Here is a 19,118-nt window from a genome sequence, read left to right on the forward strand (position 1 = left end):
TCTTGCAAAAACTAAATTTGGCCATGAATTTCATGATGCTACTTCTGCTTTTGTGATAAAACGTGCAAAATTTCTGACTAATCTTAAAAAATGAGATAAAAACACTCTGTGAACTCAAAAAACAAACAAACAAAAAAAAACACACACAAAAAAAACTTTTATGTAGACTCCTGCAAAAATGTACCCCTTCACCCTTCCTCCCACTGGGTTTAAAGTTCAAAGAATTTCTAGATTCATTGTTCAGAGGAGGAAAGTTTAGGCATGAGCTATGCTCTGAACTGGTTGCAGCCAATAAACCTGCTTCCTGCTAATTCCTTGGGTATCTGGCCTCATCTGCCTTATATCACCAACTCTTATTCTATCTGCTGCTACAGTGACTAGTTCAGGACATTCTTTGGCCAGTTTTGAGGAGATATACCTCACTCAGACCAGCCACATCCCTTTTGTGGAAATTACCCTCAGGAACCACTCAGCATCTACACATGAGTGTGGAAGAGTGAACTTTCAACTAATAAGAGATGAAAGCCAATTGGTGAGTAAATGCTTTCCTTTTTTGTCCCAGGAATATGCTTTCCATGACCCTTCAGAAAGTATTATGTGTTCAAATGTGAGTTATTGTGAGTGGGAGCTCACTGAGAGCATGTTTCTGGTTTGTTTTTCCTTCTTGGGCTGATGCCCTCCTCTGATCCCATACTCAGACTCCCCGAGATTATTTTCAAAATAAACTACCTATATTTTTTCAGACTCTGCTTTTTGGGGAAACCAGCCTAAGGCAAAATAGTGTTAACTCAGCCACAGGGATATTAATATTACTTTAGTAATTAAATGGCATGTGGATAAATGATCTCTCACTGAATTTTTAAAATTTATTCTCATTTGTTATACATGATGGCAGAAGGCAATTCATTTCATATGACACATATAGAGCACAATTTTTCAAGATACTGGCTGTACACAAAGTATTTTAACACCATTGGTGTCTTATTCATGTAGTACTTAGGGTAATGATGTCTAACTCATTCCACCATCATTCCTATCCCCTTGCCCCATCCTTTCCCCTCCCTCCCCTTTGCCCTATCTAAAGTTCCTCCATTCCTCCCATGCCCCTGCCCCCAGGTGCCACATCACCATTATAAGTCGGCATCCTCATATCAAAGAAAACATTCAACTTTTGGTTTTTTGGGATTGGCTGGCTTCATTTAGCATTATATTCTCCAACTCCATCCATTTACCTGCAAATGCCATGCTTTTATTCTCTTTTAATGCTGAATAATGTTCCATTGTCTTTCACTGAATTTAATTCTCCCACACAACTCTGATTTCTAGTGAAAGAAAATATGTTGAAACTAATTAAAAATGTTTCACATCATAACATTTTTTGAAAGGAATGAATTTGAACTAATAACATTTGAATGACAAATGGTAAAGCAATTGAAAAATTAACATCAATGAAGAATGTTCATTAGAATTTATGGAAAATTAACATGAAGAGATTTTTTTATGTGAGTTTAGAATGTATTTTAATTTATGACTGAGGGATTTGGGATAAAGACCTTTGATAAATTATCATCTGGGTAAGGAAGGCCTATGGCTATATTCTATTGATGTTTACACCCTTACCACTTGGTGCTTGGTACATAATAGACACACAATTGTGTGTTGAATGAACAGAATTTCAAAATTGGAGAGTGGAGGTTTAAGAGGTTAAATTGTTGCCACCAGAAATATATGTTCAAGTTCGAACTCTGGGTACTAGTGAAGATGATTTTACTTGCAAAAAGAGTCTTTTTTTTTTTAAATAAAATTAAGTGAAGGATCTCAAGATTTAAACATCCTAGATTAACCATGTGGACCCTAATCTGATGAGAGATGTCCTTCTAAGAAGAAGAAGAGAAAAAGAGATACAGAGGGAAAGACATGAGAAGATGCAGGCAAAGATTGGAAGTTAAGTTTCCACAAGCCGTGGGACACAGGGAGCCACTAAAAACTGAAAGAGGCAAGTAGCAATTCTCCCCTACAGCTTTTGGAGGGAGTGGTACCTGGCTGACACCTTGATTTTAGGCCTCTGACCTACAGAAATGTGAGAGAATATATGTATATTGTTTTAAGGAACAGAGTTTGTAGTAACTTGTTATGAAGTCCTAGAAAATGCATAGAGGAATAAAAATAAAATATGTGACAGAAGCTTATGGCACATTACTAATGGTTTCAACCATAAAACCATGCAACAAATATTTATTGAGTATCTACTATGTACCTCACTACTCTAGGAAAACACACAGAGAACCCTGCACTCATGGTGTTTATTTTCTAGCAATATGTTGGTCAGAGAAACCAGTTTATTTGAAGTTTCTTTAAACTTTAACTAAGGTGTTTGCATCTGTACTTACGTCGGAACCAAAGGTTAAACACAGCTGGTAGTAATGATGTCACTCAGACCACAAAGATTATGGAATCACTGGGGAAACACTCTCCATAGAAGATAAATATTCTAGATTTCCAAATGGGAGTATTATTTCTTAATGAGGAAAATAAAACAAAGACATTTTCGATTTTATGACCTTCAGCGTTCTATTGAGCACTTGGGATAGATAGGAATTGTCCACTTGGCTGCAAGGCAACATTGATTTCCTCTGAGCAAGGGGCTGGTAAAATGGAACAGTATTCCAGCCAGGAAGAAAAATAAATCAAGTAACTTTTTCCAAAACTTGTTTTTATACAATACTTTAAAATATGTTTTTTGCACTTTTGACAGGTGCTATTGATTAACTGGCGAAGGGGACTAGTTGACAACTAGACAAATGAACATACAACAAACTAATATTAAAGGAAAGATTTGATTCAAAAGCCTCTGTGTGTGTGTGTGTGTGTGCGCGCTCTCTCATGGGTGTGCACACTTGGATTTGTAGACTTGAGTTTTTGAGACACAAGTTTCCTGACTATCTGGGACTACTACTGCACACTGCGGCAACCAGTTAAGTTTGTATACCTGTGATTATGATAATCTATTGTCTTTTGTGCTATATCAATTTAATTAAGTGGTCTTAATGAGTATCAACTTAAAATAGCAAAACATAATTTTGTGCTCACATATTATTTGGGTAATTAGACTACAACATACCTATATTTCATTATATTCTGCAAAATCTCTTTGGCTGCTAAGTGATCTCTCTAACACTAAAATTCTGAGGCCCTCCGGGTTACCATCAATCAACAAGCAGAACAAATGAAATACTGGGCAGGCAAACCAAATGGTGAGAAATCAAATCCTACAGAGCTAAAAATTTGGTGATTACAGATAAATCAGAAAACTTTTTTATATTTCAACATGTCAGTATTAAACTATAAATGTAGTGGACTTACACAAATTTGACTTGGCAAAGAAAACCAAAAAAAAAAAACAAAAAACCCAGAGTAGCAACCTTTAAAAGTGGCACCTGCCAGGAGGTCAAGGGTTGTGTGTTTTCTTGCATATGTGGGAGCTAGAGAGGAAAAAAAGGAAAAGAAAGATGGTGTGGGAAACTAAAATAAATAAATAAATGAATAAAGGCGGGAACTAAAAAAAAAATTAGCACCTGCCATTCCACTAATTAGGGGTAAGCCCTGAGGTCAATGTGAGGTGGAGATCTTAGATCCCTTAGCTCCCTGTCCCTGCATAGTGTGTGTGTGTGTGTGTGTGTGTGTGTGTGTGTGTGTGTAGCTTAGTTGAATATAATTCTTGTGTTGAAAGTTACACAATTTTTTATACACTATGTTCTCTGATTCCAAGTCAGCTACTGTCACTAGCTTTAACCAGATTTTAATTTAACTACTGCATCATATGGCAGTTTTGAAGTCTTATAAGTCTTATTTAACTATAGTAAATTTCTTGAAAGGGATACAGATTGTCTTTTAGGAATGATTGGAGGGATTTTTTTCAAAAGAAAATTGATTCTGGAATTTCTATCTCATATAGAATCTAAATGCAGAAACAGAGAGAAGGGAGATGGGGAGATAGTCTGTTGAATACCGAATGACACAGCCAAAGATGTGAAAAGTGATGGCGGTAGCACCAGCAAACAGCTCAACTACTATCTCACTAGAGGATCTGAGCCAGAACCATGCAGCTAAGCTGCCCCTGGAGAAGCTCTTAGAAGGTAACTATTTGTTGTTTTGAACTGATAAATTTTGGACGGATTTGTTATGTAATAGTAGATAACAAATACAATTGGTAGCATAGATTTGAAGAAAATATAGGGTCTTTGCCTTTGAATATTTTGAAATCAAGACAGGAATGATATATGCGAAAAACAACCATGGATAATGTGATAAATGCCATAATTGGGGCATGTTATCAGTGAGTCAAATAATATTTAGGAGCAAAACTCAGACATTCCATTCCTATCACTAGAAGCTGGCATATATTCTACCGAACAAAGAATTATCTGCCCCTAACAAAAAATTTCTACTTTTTGAAAATCTAAAAGGACTCTTGCCCAGGGAAGTCCAGGCAATACAGAGATAAAATGGGGAAGAGGAAGAAGAGCAGGAAGCCCAAAGAGGATCACTGACATTTATTAGTGTCTTATTTATTAGTTCTTTATGCACATGGAGTTATTCGATGTTCACACCAATTGTATGATTTAGGTATAGTTTTCTTTATTCTATGAATGGGCACCTGAGACCCAGAAAGTGGTGGAACTAGAATTTAAATAATGGGCTATTAGTGGCTGGGGATGTGGCTCAAGTGGTAGCGCGCTCGCCTGGCATGAGTGCTGCCCGGGTCCGATCCTCAGCACCACATACAAAACAAAGATGTTGTGTCCGCCGATAACTGGAAAAAAAAATTAAAATTCTCTCTCTCTCTCTCACTCTCTCTAAAAAAATGTAAAAAAAAAAATAATAATGGGCTATTAGCTACAAAAGCTTATTTTTATTCTACTTCATCATAGGACAGTTTTGAAGTCTTATAAGGCATTTGGCAAAGTTTACTGCTATGAATATGCTAAAGATCAGAGACCTGAATTTTCTTACTAATCAATAGCCAACAGACAGCTTTTACAGTTTCATAGAAGTTGGGAAAAATATTTCAGGAAGGGTCAGAAATTAAATAATGAGTAAAAGTAATCTAGCCAGTAGGCTTTCCTCTCCTTAGTGCCCTAATTTTATAGACAAACAATACTTTTCCATCTTATTTAACTTTCTTGAAGTACTCTGAATGGAAATGTTCACTGACTGTCATTTTTAGCTTGATAGTTATGATTATGTCCTAATTTTAAAAATACCCTGAGTAATTTAGAATAAGCACAGGATATTTCTCTTAAAAAATATCAGTAGCTGACACTTCTTTGAGCATATAAATTTCAGCATCACTTTTATTCGTAATGATCTAAAATTCTGTAAAATTAGACTTGCAAAGCTGAGCTGAAAGGAAAATAGTTATTATCAGGTGAGAAATGGTTGGAAGTTGGCCCAGATAATTGTATTGCTAGAGTAGAGAACTATTCAGTTATTTTTAAAATCCATTTTGTGCTGCTTGAACATAGTAGCAAAACCTAGGTAACTTACAATGAATAGAAATTTATTGGCTCACAGTTCTGGAGGCTGGGAAGTGTCACATTAAGGTGCTGGCTTTTGGCGAGGATCTTCTTGGTGTGTCATGACATGGTGGAAGGCATCATGTAGTAGAAGGGCAAAGTTAACCAGGGGACCAAATCCTGCCTTTTATGCCAGCATCAATCTCACCTGTGAAGGCAGAGTCAATCATCTCTTAAAGTTCTTACCCCTTAACACTATTACAATGGTAACTGAATTTCAGCATGAGCTCTGGAGGGGACACACATTCAAACTACAGCACTTTTGTGCCTTGAGAGATACTGAAAATATCACCCCTCCCAAATGGATCCTTCATTGTGTTTTCCTACAATTGCTATGATTGGAGTTGGTCTTTTTTGTGTTTCTGCAAGGCTTAATCCTAAATGGCCATGGGAAAGAATGACATGATCAGAAAACAAAATAACAACTAAAAAACACAGACCCAGGGATTTCCAGTATGAATAAATCTCTGTGTGTAAGCCTCTTTTATGTCTTCTGGAAAATGTTACAAAATCTTCAAGAAAAATGAAAATATACCACATATTCTATCTTCAGTGAAAGTAAGGAGGCAAATAAGACCCATAGACTGTAAAATTAAAAAGCAACTGAGAGGGGCGACCACTGGGGAAAAGAAAAGGAAGGAAAAAGCAGGGTCCTGCTGTTTTTGCTAAGCAAATGCTCCAGCATTGAGCTATATTTCTAGCCTTCTGGTCCTGCTGTTTTAAAAGAGATTTGCATTGATTTTGTGATGTGGTTGAGGGAATAACTTAAATGCAAAGGAACTAGGAGCAATTTAGCAATGTGAAAAATGTGAAATCAAGAGTAAATGTAAAATGTTTAGCAAACAAATGTGGTGTGGGCATAAGCCAATGGCCAGGGACACTTGAGTGGGTGTTGGGTCTCTACTCTATGCCAGTTAACCCTTTGGTGGCTGCTGTTCCTGGGGGTTTTCAAGGGAGAGACTGAGATGAGCAGGATAGCCTTGTGGATTATCTAAATAGCTCAGAGCTAATGCTAGTTTCCTGTTGAAATATCCTGAAGTTTTAACAAAGTATGAGTACTGATTGAAACTCAGCTCAGAGTATAATCTAGATAAAACTTGGCCCAAATTTTCTTTGAATTAGGCTTAAGATGGCACTTTGGGCCCAGGCTGTAGATCAGTGATAGAATGCATGCTTAGCTTGTATAAGGTCCTGGGTTCAATTCCAAGCACAAAGAACAAAACAAAACAAAATATGGCATTTTGCCTACGCTTTCTTTGCATTTGGCACTAGGGAGTCTATAAAATCTCCCAGATGTCTGTAATTCACACTAGATATATTTAGTGGCTATAGGAGATGAAAATTCTGAAGAAAAGAACAAGGACTAGAGTGGTCTAGACTGATATTTTAAAACTCTGGCTCCAATACCGTTTTCAAACATAAATCAGTTGTATAAATTAATTTACTCTGTTTTTGTATACCAGGTTTTGAAGGTAAAAATCACAAGATATTGTTTCTTAGAAGTGTGATCAACTAATGCTTGCCACATATATCAAACAGAAAAATATCAAAATACAGGTAAGCTGAATACCAAAATCTGGGTTGATTTTCCCCCCCATTTTTAGTTAAAGGGAAATAATCTGTAATTCTGAGGACATAAATAGGTCATGGTCTTTCTTCTAACAAATAACTTGATATTTCTCTGCTTTCAATATGTATAACCAATTCTGAAGGAGATTCTACGAATCTATAATTCTGTCAAGCTGATTTCATTGTATCATGTGTCTTCAATGCACAAAAATTTCAGTCATATTTGCATGCTATTTAAATTACTTCTTTTTTTTTATTTCTGAATTTAGGCAAATTATTCCATTTTAATAAGAGATATTTTGTTATTTGCAGCACACAATCAATCACATCTGTTGACCATTTCATGAAAACATGAACAATGTTTAAGTATATAGAATTATACTGTTGTAGGGACGGACAAGGCAAGGCACCTAAGATAGCACCGAAGTAAATTACTTCTTGTGTACCTTTTTATGATTTTACTCTCCTGCATTTTACCTAATATTATTATGAAAAAAATTACCAAAAACTTGTAAGAAAGGCAAAAAAAAAAAAAAGAAAGAAAGAAAAAAGAAATTTGTGGATCCTATATTTCCATTGTCAGATGATACTCTATCCTAGACCAAATTTTGGAAAGTATTTTCCTTTTGGAAAGTATTTGCCAGATAGCAAATATTTTGGACTGTGTAGGTCATTTAGTTTCTGTTTCCTTTGACTTCTTTAGCAAATATTTTGGACTGTGTAGGTCATGTAGTTTCTGTTTCCTTTGACTTTTTTTTTAATTTGTGGCACTGGGAATTGAATCTATGGGTGCTCTACCACTGAGCCACAGCCCTTTTTAGTTTCTATTTTGAGACATATCTCCTGCTAAATTGCCCAGGCTGGTCTTGAATTTGCAATCTTTCAATCTCAACCTCCTGAATGGCTGGGATTACAGGCATGTACCATGGCACCTATATGTAGCCTTTGACTTTTAAAATCAACTCGAGGCATTTAAATGATCCGGCTAAGAAATGAGGAAAAAATACACAAATGTGATAAAGAAGCCAGGGGTACCTGGAAGCAGTGATGTAAGTCTAATTCCAACTACTGCACAGTCTGGGGCAGGAGGATTGCAAGTTCAAGGCCAGCCTGGGCAATTTAGCAAGACTCTGTCTCCAAAACTAAAATAAAAAGGGCTGGAGATATATCTCAGTGGTAGAGTGCCCTGGGGTCAATCCTTGTATTTCACACCCCCACCCTCAACAATACAAAGAAGCCATGGGTCCCCTTAGCATTTAACATGTGGTTTTATGTTTGGTGGTAGTAGAAAGTATACAGCATGGGTTTCCAATTCTTATAAAGTAAACCTCTTGCCTCATTTTCTATCTTCTGGTAGCACTTATCTCAAGATGGTAGGTGTTTTGCTCACTAGAAGTTGTCAGCACACTTCTCTGATGTTGCCTTTTAATATGTGAAAATGAAACAGATTTAAAGTAACTTTTCAGTGTAAATTAAATCCATCCTTTAAATATTCCTCCCATAGCCCCCCCAAAATCCTTCAAAGGAATTTGATAATTCCAACTTGTTTTCTCCCCCTTTGGTTCATGACAATGACCATACTGCTTTGGGGAGAGGCAAAACCTTTGAAGGACAGCTGAGTTCATGCCAATCAGCAGGCAGAGGCAAACTGAAATGGATTTTCTTTCACTTTGGACTAGATGGTGTAGTGTCAAGCTGAAAAATATTATTCATGGTTTTTTCTACTGTGTAATACTTGAAAGTCAAACTGGATGTCAGAGATAAAAATGTCATGCAGATCATAACTAGGTTCCCGTGGGTTTGCTGGAGGTACACTCAGTTGAGACTTTTGACTGAAGTACAGGGAGGTCAGTTCAGCTCTGCTGTTCCCCAACCATTCCCTGCTATTCCTCACTACAAAAGAGTAATTCACTTTATTGTGTCCAGTTGAAACTCAAGTAAAACTAATATTCAGCTGGGCTTTTCCAACCTTGAAGACAGCAAAGTTAGGAACATATTAAAGGTTCAATTTTTTTTTTCTAGAAAAGATAACTCATGACTCATATAAATGTTAAATAGACATATCAAAGATTTTATTTAATTCATATACTAATGATGGAACTAGGAAAATGATATAAACAGTTTTAAGGAGAATTAAAACAGAAAACATACATGTAGGCTATCAGAAATGTTGAAATGAATTTGAATTTGCTTAATTGATATCAAAATAACTTCTTCCACAGAACTGGAGGGAAGTACAAAGACAAAGCATATTTGTGGATGAGAATCATCTATATTTCTTTTCTTTAAATAGCAGTATATGCCAGGTGTGTGGTGTGCACCTGTAATTCCAGTGACTGGGGGGAAGAAGTAGGAGCTTTGCAAGTTAGAAGCCAGCCTGGGCGACTTAGGGAGACCCTGTCTCAAAATAAAAAAATTAAAAGGGCTGGGGATGTACTTCAATGATAAAGTACTCCTGGGTCAACTCCACAAATCAATACATAAATTGATTAATTAACAAATACCAGCATTGTTTGTAATTGTTGAAATATATAAGCAGCCCAGATGTTTATTAATTGATAAATGGGCAAACAAAATATGCTATATCCACACAGTGGAACACACTCAGACTTAAAAAGGAATGAGTATTCGCTTTTGCTATAATATGGATGAACTTTGGAAATACTGTGCTACATCAAAAGAACCAGATGCAAAAGGCTATATATTGTATGATTCCATTTTTTATGAATTGTTGAGAATAGGCCATTCCATATAAGCAGAAAGTAAATCAGTGGTTAGAAAGAGCTGAGAGGAAGGTGAAAAGATTGTGACAATTAATGAATATGAGGTTTCTTTGGGATAGATGAAAATGTTGTGGAATTAAATAGTGGTAATTGCATGATTTTGAATCTCTTGCATGTTTTTCAGTTACTTAACAATTTACAGAATTGCAAAGAACCCAAATAAAGTGAAATGTGTAGAGATGGCATAAGATTCCATCACCTGGAAAAGTATGTTAGACAATGCCCAGTTTTCCATTGGAAACATCCTGTAGGTTTTTGGTTTAATGCGTTTTAGTCCTTTGCAATTTTCTCCTACAGAAGAACCTTACTAAAATTATGTTTGTATCTCTAGGGTTACATAAAACCCCAAAGGCAATAGTGTTCTCCTCCTGCATCTGTTTGCCAAAAACAATCAAAATAGAACAACAGATGGATTGAGTAGCAGGCACTTGAAAGCTGGAGAAATCAAATGGAAGGAAAAGTAAGCTTTAAAATACCGTTTGCTTAATCATTGCCCTTACAGCTTATTATTTTGCATTCTACATTGTGGAAGATTTTAAGAGAAAACTATGAAATCGTGCCTTCTTAACCTCTCTATTTTCATGTTTACAACCTTTTCACCATGTTGGAATGTCAGGGAAAGCACCCTGAATCAAAAGCCTTGGAGTATGATGTGAAAGTCATGTGACAGGTTTTCCTGGAAGGATGAAGACTCACCACGCTCTATTCTACCTGTCATGCCTTCCTAATACCGATCTTTTGCTATTTCTGCTCCCTGAATAGGGGTAGCAGAATAGGGACAACACCCAGAATAGTGATCCCAGAATTTTTTCTTACTCATTTATTCTCCAAAATTTCCCATTCAGGCTATTTCTTCCCCTTTCGTTCCCTTTTATCTTTTTTCTTCTCATGAAGATTAATTATATCTTCTTGACTTCTTTAAGTCTTCTCTTCTTCCACTAGGAGTCTTAGCACATCAGTGCCCTGGCAAGCAAACCAAGCAAATACTATTTTCATTTTCCATAGGAGGGCACAGAGAGGGCTATCACAGAATTTTTTAATTTGATATTTTCCTTCATGCCACATTTTATTTTAAACCTAGTGATGAAATATCTTTGTTATATACCTTGGAATAGAAATAGCTACCCAGTATATCATTTTAAGTAGGTATACCATGAATGTGAATAATTTTGTTAGACCTTTTTTTGAAAAAAGGATTCCTATGCTTTTTTCTCAATGTCAATCAAGTTCCTCCCAGGACTCCCAAAATTCAACCAGAAGAAAGGATTGTATTAGTTTGCTGGGACTATCATAACAAAGTACCATTGACTGAGTTGCTCAAACAATAGGAAAATTTATTTTCTCACAATTCTGAAGGCTGGAAGTCTGATCTCACATAGTTGGCAAGGGTTGTTTCTGAATCTTCTACTCAATTTGTAGATGGCTATTTTCTCCTTGTTTATATCTGTGTCCTGACTGCTCTACTTATTAAGGACATCAGTCATATTGGACAAGGATCCACGCTATCAAACTCATTTTTACCATAGTTAGAAATTCAATGTGTGAATTTTAAGGGTACTCAATTCAATGCACAACAAGGAATGTCCTCTTCATTTTAATAGAAGAATGAAAGTACTCAAAGAGTAAGTTACTTTTGAACCATCTGCCAAGGTATGTAGCCAGCACCTCTAACTGATAACACATACTATGGTTCCCTTTAAGTCATTCTTAGCAGTAAGAATTTTTCTGGTACAGACCTTCTTGTGGTTTCAAAGTTGGCATTATAGAATAAGCTTGAAAAAATGCAGTGCTTTTATTGTTTTCTTTAAAGACATAAATTATGGACATATGATAACATGATAAATATTCTTTTATGATTCAAGGTGCTCATGGTTTATTTAAATATTAATATAAAAGCATCATAAGTATTTCTGTGTTTTTTTAAAACAAATTTTTAGAAAGATAATTTATAGATGATAAAGTTCACAAATTTAAAGTGTACAATAATTAGGGGCAGGGAGTGTGACTCAGTGGTAGAGTTGCCTTGCATGCACAAGGCCCTGGGTTCCATGCCTAGCACTGAAGGAAAAAAGTATGTAAAGATCTTAAGTGTGGGTACAATTGTGTGAAGAACTAATCTGTACTCTGCATGTAGATTAACTATAATCTCTGTGATAACTCTTCAAGGTTGACATTATTGGCATTTATCGCTAAGTACGAGACTCAGAAATGTGAATAACTTTCTCAAATTCTCATAGGTGATAAAGGAACTGATCATTTAGACCCAGGTGTGTCCAGCTCTAAAACCAGTGCCCTGTACCACTCAGCCCCTCTATTCCCACTTTTAAATAGGTAAAACATATTTAATATATAAATATTAAAAGGCACAAATACAGAAAATGAAAATAAAAATTACATGGAATCCCATTACTCAGAGTTAACCACCTATAATCATTTTTGCATGCTCTTATAGTTTTTTTTAAACCTGTTCATATGTATCAAGTGGGTATATCTTAGTCCATTCTGTCTGTTATAACAAAAGTACCATGGGCTGGGTGGCTTAAACAACAAACATCATTTCCCATAGTTCTGGAGGTCAGTGAGTCCAAGACCAAGGCAAGCAGATTCTGTTTTGTGGTGCCTACCTCCCAGCTCAAACATGGCCTTTTTCACTCTGTGTCTTCGAGTGGTGAAAATGATGGGAGATCTCTGGGAGTCTCTTTTTCTGAATTAATCCCATTCATGGGGGATGCATCCTCACAACCTAATTACCTTCCAAAGAATCCACTTCTTAATACCAATGCACTGGGGGTTCGAATTTCACATATGAATTTGGGGGAACATGAACATTCAGCCCATTCATAGTATGAGAAATGCCATTCTTTTTTCAATTCAATTGTATGAGAAATGCCATTCTTTTTTACATGCTTCAGATGAAACTAAATCTGTCTGTGATCCCCATATCACTAGGTTGTCAGGAGATTATATTCTTGTAAGCATTAGGCTCTTGGCTTTCCCTAGAGTGGAAAAGAAAAATAAGAGACTTTGCACTGCTTGGAAAGTAGGAAAAAGTCTTTGATCTTCAAACCAGTACGGCAACCTTCATCACAATGTAAATGTACAGTGGTTCAGGAGGGCAGGAACTTGACTCTTCAAGGTCCAGAAAAATATAGAGAATTTAGTTGGGTGCTTATTTTGAGCTTACCTCTGAGGTCCTGTCACCACCTAAAGGGGCTGTGAGGTATGGGCCTGTGTCCTCCATTCCACTGTGGGTCTCTCTGCTTTATCTGCCTATCATTTTCTTTCTTTCCTACAATTCCTTCTCATAGTATAATCCCCTTTGCTCATGTTTTATAAACAAAAACAAGAGCTAGGAAGGGAAATGTTTATAGTTTTGAAAAAAAAAAAAAGAAAGGACTTGGCCTTTGAAAAATGTTTCCCGTTTGTTTATTCTGATTATTATTTAATGAATCAGGATCACATTCTATCTCCTGTTTTTATCCAGTCTGAAAAATCTTTGTATTTTTTAATTAGTTATTTTCCTTATAGTTAAAATTTAAGATTATTTATTGTAGTTTGGACACAAATCCTTTATTAGATAGGTGTTTTGTAATTATTTTCTCCCACCCTATCTTCCTGTCTCTTAACAGTGACTTTTGCAGAGCAGAATTTTAAAATTTTAATAAAGTTCAATATATCAGGTTTTGCTTTTATAGATTGTGCTTTCGGCCTCGATATAAAAATTCATCTCCTAAACTAAGGTTATATAAAATTTCTCCAATTTCTTGTAGAAGTTTTGTAGTTTTGCATTTTACACGTAGGTCTATAATCCATTTTCAATCAATTTTTTTTTTGTGAAAGGTATATAGTCCATAAAACCTTTTGTTAAAAAGGAGTATCCTTTTCCCATTGAGTTTTTTTTTTTAATTGAATTGTCTTTAAGCCTTTTTCAAAGATAAGTTGATGATATGTGTGTCTATTTCTAGAGTCTCTATTCTGTTCCACTGTTCTGTGTTCATTTCTTTCATGGGTACCATGGTGTCTTGATTATTGTAGCTTTAGAGTAAGTCTTGAAATTGGATAGTTTAAATTCTTCAACTCTGTTTTCTGTTCTTGTGTCAATTATTCTAGGTCTTTTGTTTTTCTATGTATCCTTTAGAATCAATTTATTGTTATCTATAAAATAGGTGCTGGGGTTTTTACTGGAATAGCATTGACTCTATAGATGTGATTGAGAAGAACTGGTATCTCTGGCTGGAATTGTCAATCAATCATTGATGAGAATTGGTTAATAAATGCACAAGCCTCTCTAGCCTTCAGGTGGAGGGCTTTTTTCATGTTTTATCACAACTCCCAGAAATCCTCAGTAATATAAAGCACTAGATGCCCACAAGCATAACTTTATTAGCTGTATTCTCTCCCCTGATCATTATCCCCACTCCCCGTACCAATGTTTCCTGGAATCACTTCCCAAATTAACTATTTGTATTCAAAACCTTGGCTTAGGGCTTATTTCTGGGGGAATCTAAACTAAGACTTGTTACAGCACTGGTACAGGTAAAGCATCCCTAATAGAAAAATTTCAATGCTCAAAATATAAAACTTCTTAAGCACTGACATGACCCCATAAGTGGACAACTCCTCACATGATCGATCTCATGGGATAAGTCATGTCAAACCGGGTATACTAAAAATATTGTACTATAAAATTACTGTGTGTATAAGGCTTATGTGAAACAAATGAGTTTTGTGATTAAACTTGAGTCCCATCACCAAGATTTCTCATTATTATATGCAAGTATTTAAAAAATATAAAATCCCAAACACTTTTGGTCCAAGCATTTTGGATAAAGAGATACTCAACTTTTATACCTAAAGGCAGGGTCAAGTAGGATAACTCTATTTCCTAAATATACCCACTTTCCAAATTAGGACCAGTCCTAATCTATCTATCTATCTACCTACCTACCTATCTATCTATCTATAGAAAACACAGTCAACAAATTTGGGTATTCAAATTCATTCTTTAAGAGTTATAATGCAAACACTCCTCAAGTCTGATATCTTTCCAGAAGGGGAAAAAAGGATAAAAATGAAATACTCTAATTTCTATAAGCATGCATGTACATCAAAAATCTTTCTCAAAATAGCTAAAATGGTAAAAGATGTGTGTATTTCAAAGTCAAAAGATTTGGATACGCCTCAGGCAGCTTTTAGATTCTAATTTTCAGGTTAGAAAATTAGAAATGCAAAGGAATGCTGTGGTTTCAGTGTCAGCCATTTTTTTCATAATTGTGTAGTACAAAGGTTTCTAGGGAGGGAGGGTGGGTGGGGGTGAAAAGTTAGGATGCAAAGAGAACTGGCCCAACTATCTGTCTTTATTTTTAACAGCCTTCGAAGATAGTCATGCTTGCTGAGTACTCCAAAAGTACCAGGCATTTGTTGGGGGAAAATCCTCTGGGAATGCAGCCCTTGAGAGTAGAAAATGGCTTCATAAAGAAATGATGCAAACACTGAATTTTGCCCTGCCAGAAACTCCTCTCTCTCTCTCTTTTTTGTTTTTTTTGCAACTGCAGAATGAAATATGCACTAGACCAAAGCCTCAGTCAGCTGCAAAAACAATGTGTTGTAATCTGATATTTATTTTTGCTGAAATGGAGCTGTGGCCCTGCCATTTCAGATTCTGCAGTCTTGCAAAACACCCAGAGAGCCTTTGCTGCCCCTGGGAGAGTGCAGAAAGCTAATGAAACATCCTCACTTAAGAAATACAATTTTTCTTCAAGAACACAAGCCAGAACTGGATGAGATTCCACCCAGATTTGAGGGGGAAAGACAAAAAATAAATTAATTAGGCTTACCAGACAACCTGTAAAAAGTGTAATATCAACCACTTATTATGATATGATATCAGCTGACACTTGCTCCACTTTCCGTGGGAGGAATCGGATTGGAGCTGCTGACCAAGGAAGAAGTGCTTTGCTGTCCTATCCCACACACCCAAATGATTTAAATCTAGTCTCTGGAGAGACCTTACATCAGAAATAGAAATTTTATTTAGCTTTTCTAATCTATGAAAACATTACTTCAACATGGCTAAATTCAGTCACCACCATTTTTTTCTTTCCCTGTATCACTAAACTTCCCGAAAGAGAAATATTATTACATAATTTCACCACCTAATATTTCCTTAACTTTAAGATCTCCTGTCATAAAACACTTGAATGATGCTTATTCTTCTGAAGGTCACCTAAGAACCCACATTCTCCAATCCCATAGTGTTTTTCAGTTTCAATGGATGATACCATTAGATATCCCTTACTCTCCTCTCCCTGCATTTTGAAGCTTTGTGTTTCCTTGCTTTTTGTAGAAACGGTGCTGGAAGTTTCTTCTGTTTCTTTCTTGTGTATCTTCCTGTTTTTTCTTTGTGGTCATTCTCCAACATTCTTTTTTCCAACCTCCCATTCTTTATACTATTTTTCTCAACAATTCCAATATTTTCAGTCACCATTTTCTGATGGCTGAAGCTTCAAAAGCAATCTTAAGTTATGAAGTACCCTTGAGGATGGAATTTTCTAGTAAAAGCTCCTGAAGCAGGACCTTCCAAGGAACTTGGCTCCCTGATGAATTCATGAAGCCACCACATCTGTTCTGCACTGCCTCTGCTTGATTTCTTCTATATACTAGAATAAACTTTTATGCTGAAGCCATTCTTACTATGGGTCAGGTATCTAGTTCAGTGCCAGGCATAGCCTATGTGGTCAGAATATTATAGTTATTATTATAAACCCTATGCCTGTATTCCTAACTATAGTATAGTGAGTGCATCAACTATGTCCAAAGCAAAGTCCTCAAACCAACTCCCTATCCCCTGCTCTTTGGTTTATAACATGACTAATCTCCTATTAATTGAGGTGTTGATTCTCCCCATTTTTTCCCTCTTGATATTGAGTCAGTTGCTAAATTCTTTCGATCGAGTCCTGCTATGATTCACCAATGAATTTTTATATTAAAACATTTTCCATCATCTGTACATTTCCTCTACAAACTCCTCAGTTTCATTGTCACCTACCTAAATCCAGTTGTAACTCAGTTATTTCTCCATTTCCTGTGTATCTTCTTCTTGCAAGTTATTCTATAGAAACCTTGAGGCATCTTTCCAGAGCGTTGCTCTAATCATCAAAACAGAACTGAGAGTTGTGTGAACACATAACATAAATCCTCACTTTGTGCTTGAGATGCCAGCCTGTCTTCAGACTCTGACCTCTGTATCTTTTCATGTCATTCAAACTAGACTCTTCTACTTGCCTGTTTTCTGAATTCTGTTGCTTGACTCATGTTTCACTCACCCAGTATGTCCTTATACTCTGTCCACTCCCTACATTTCAGTATCTTAAATAACCTTCCCAGCTTCATGGGAATTCTGTCACCCCAGGACCTCCTTCCAAAATGGATGCTATTTTTCCTTTACTTTTTTCTCTCTTGACCCATTTGTTCAGCATGCTTTTTTTACAACAGGAATCTCAAATTTTAGGGAACATCAGAGTCATCTGGGAGACTTATGAAAAAACACAAGGTTGCTAGCCTCACTCTCAGAGATACTGCTTCAGAAAGTCTGGGGTGGAGCCTGAGAATTTACATTTTCCACAGGGTCCCAGGTGATGCTGCTGCTGCTGATCTGATGATCATATATTTAGAACTGCTTATAAATATTTCAATCTTGTTCTCACTCTACATGGTAAATGTCTCAAGATCAGAGAATGTGTTTTGTTTTTTTTCTTTGCATTCTCTGTTGCTCCCAACACAGATTAGACACTTAATAAGCATTTATTAAAATAGAATAGCACAGAAGGCCAAATAATTGCTTTTTTGCTTAGTGCTAACCCTTTGGAGTTATGTTTAATTGTTTCTTTCTAGAAATCAGAAGAACACATTTAAGTGCTTTTGCTGAGAGCATGGCCAAATCCTTCCTCGTGTGGCTGTTATTCTTGGTTTGGGGATGTGCATGCATAGCATGTATGAGGAGGGTGGTAAGTACTGAAGGCAGTGGCATGATTTGAATCCAGGGGAAGCAAGAGTTGAAGGGCTCCCCCAAAGGAAGAGGATGACAGAAGTTCAGCATTTGGAAATGAAATACAAAGGTTGCCATAGTAAGCTAACAACAGATTTCAAATCTATAATTTTACCTGGAGAGAGTCATGTTAGAGTCCCCTCTGAGTATTTTTGTTCCCTCTTATGCTTTAAATGCTTCAGAAACAAGTCACTCTGAATTTAAGTTGTGCTCCTAATTACCCTTATTATTATTCTCAGAATGTTCTTCAGAAGTAACGTGGTTTGTAGGAAAGAAAATTAATTGTAGCTCTTCTTGGTTTGGAAATGCAGGCAACTGCATACTCTGGCAAATTCATGTCTTGTTTTCCTCCTGTGTGAAGATAACAGAATTTCTCTTTCTACTTGTTTTTCTTGGGATCCCTTTGGGATTTGTTTTTTCCAGATGGGTGAGACAGAATTTTGCATATGGAAATTGTTTTTGAAATCACAAGAAAGTCAAGAGCAAGTCAGCCAGAGAAACAAAAACACCACAGCCATCCCCTTGAAGACTTTTGTTCCTGGCTTTTAATAGTTTATATCATGCTTCTCATAAAGTGAATGCTATGAAATTTAAGGAAGGAATGTGGAAATCATTACAATAAAAGATGTATGTCAAATATGGATATTTTTTATTTTAAGAAAGCAATTCAATTATACCCAGATGGAACATTTGAGAAGTCGCAGCTCTGCATCATCATTTTCCAGCAGCAGCACAGATGGTACCTTTCCATTCGTAACATGTGCCAACATAGTCGGTGTGTCCCAGTGGTCGGCCCCACCTCCACCACAATTCCAAGTTCATAAGGAAGAGGGCACATTGGGTAAGTCAGAGACCCTTGGGACACTGCACTGCCTTGGGCCCTGGCACTACTATTTTATAATGTTTCTTTCTTGAAGGAAGCAGATAGGATTGCCAGACCATGACTTCTATCTACTGTTGAGTCAGGCCCCCAAGGCTTCCTGCCTCTTCCCAGAGACAGGCCACAGATCCACAACCATAGAGAGAGCCAGGCAACATCTGCAGGCCTTCTGTTAAAAGCCCTTGTTGTTTAAATATTCTGTTTCCTTGCTATTTATCTTTCTAGAAATTGGGGAGATGCTTATCTCTTCTTGTCCCAAATAA

General features: G+C 36.4%; 1 long non-coding RNA gene across 1 annotated transcript in view; it reads left to right on the forward strand.

The window, feature by feature from the left end:
* Positions 1-253: 253 nt before the first annotated feature.
* LOC114079522 (uncharacterized) overlaps positions 254-19,118 on the forward strand; it is a 38,521-nt gene continuing 19,656 nt past the window's right edge. Inside the window, exons 1-7 of the long non-coding RNA XR_003580492.3 lie at positions 254-532; positions 1,839-1,996; positions 3,956-4,136; positions 7,040-7,133; positions 10,260-10,388; positions 17,822-17,934; positions 18,635-18,816. This is a non-coding gene — a long non-coding RNA (uncharacterized lncRNA). The remainder of the gene's footprint in view (positions 533-1,838; positions 1,997-3,955; positions 4,137-7,039; positions 7,134-10,259; positions 10,389-17,821; positions 17,935-18,634; positions 18,817-19,118) is intronic.

This window comes from Marmota flaviventris, chromosome 2 (genome assembly GCF_047511675.1).
Source record: "Marmota flaviventris isolate mMarFla1 chromosome 2, mMarFla1.hap1, whole genome shotgun sequence".
NCBI classification, from domain to species: domain Eukaryota; kingdom Metazoa; phylum Chordata; class Mammalia; order Rodentia; family Sciuridae; genus Marmota; species Marmota flaviventris.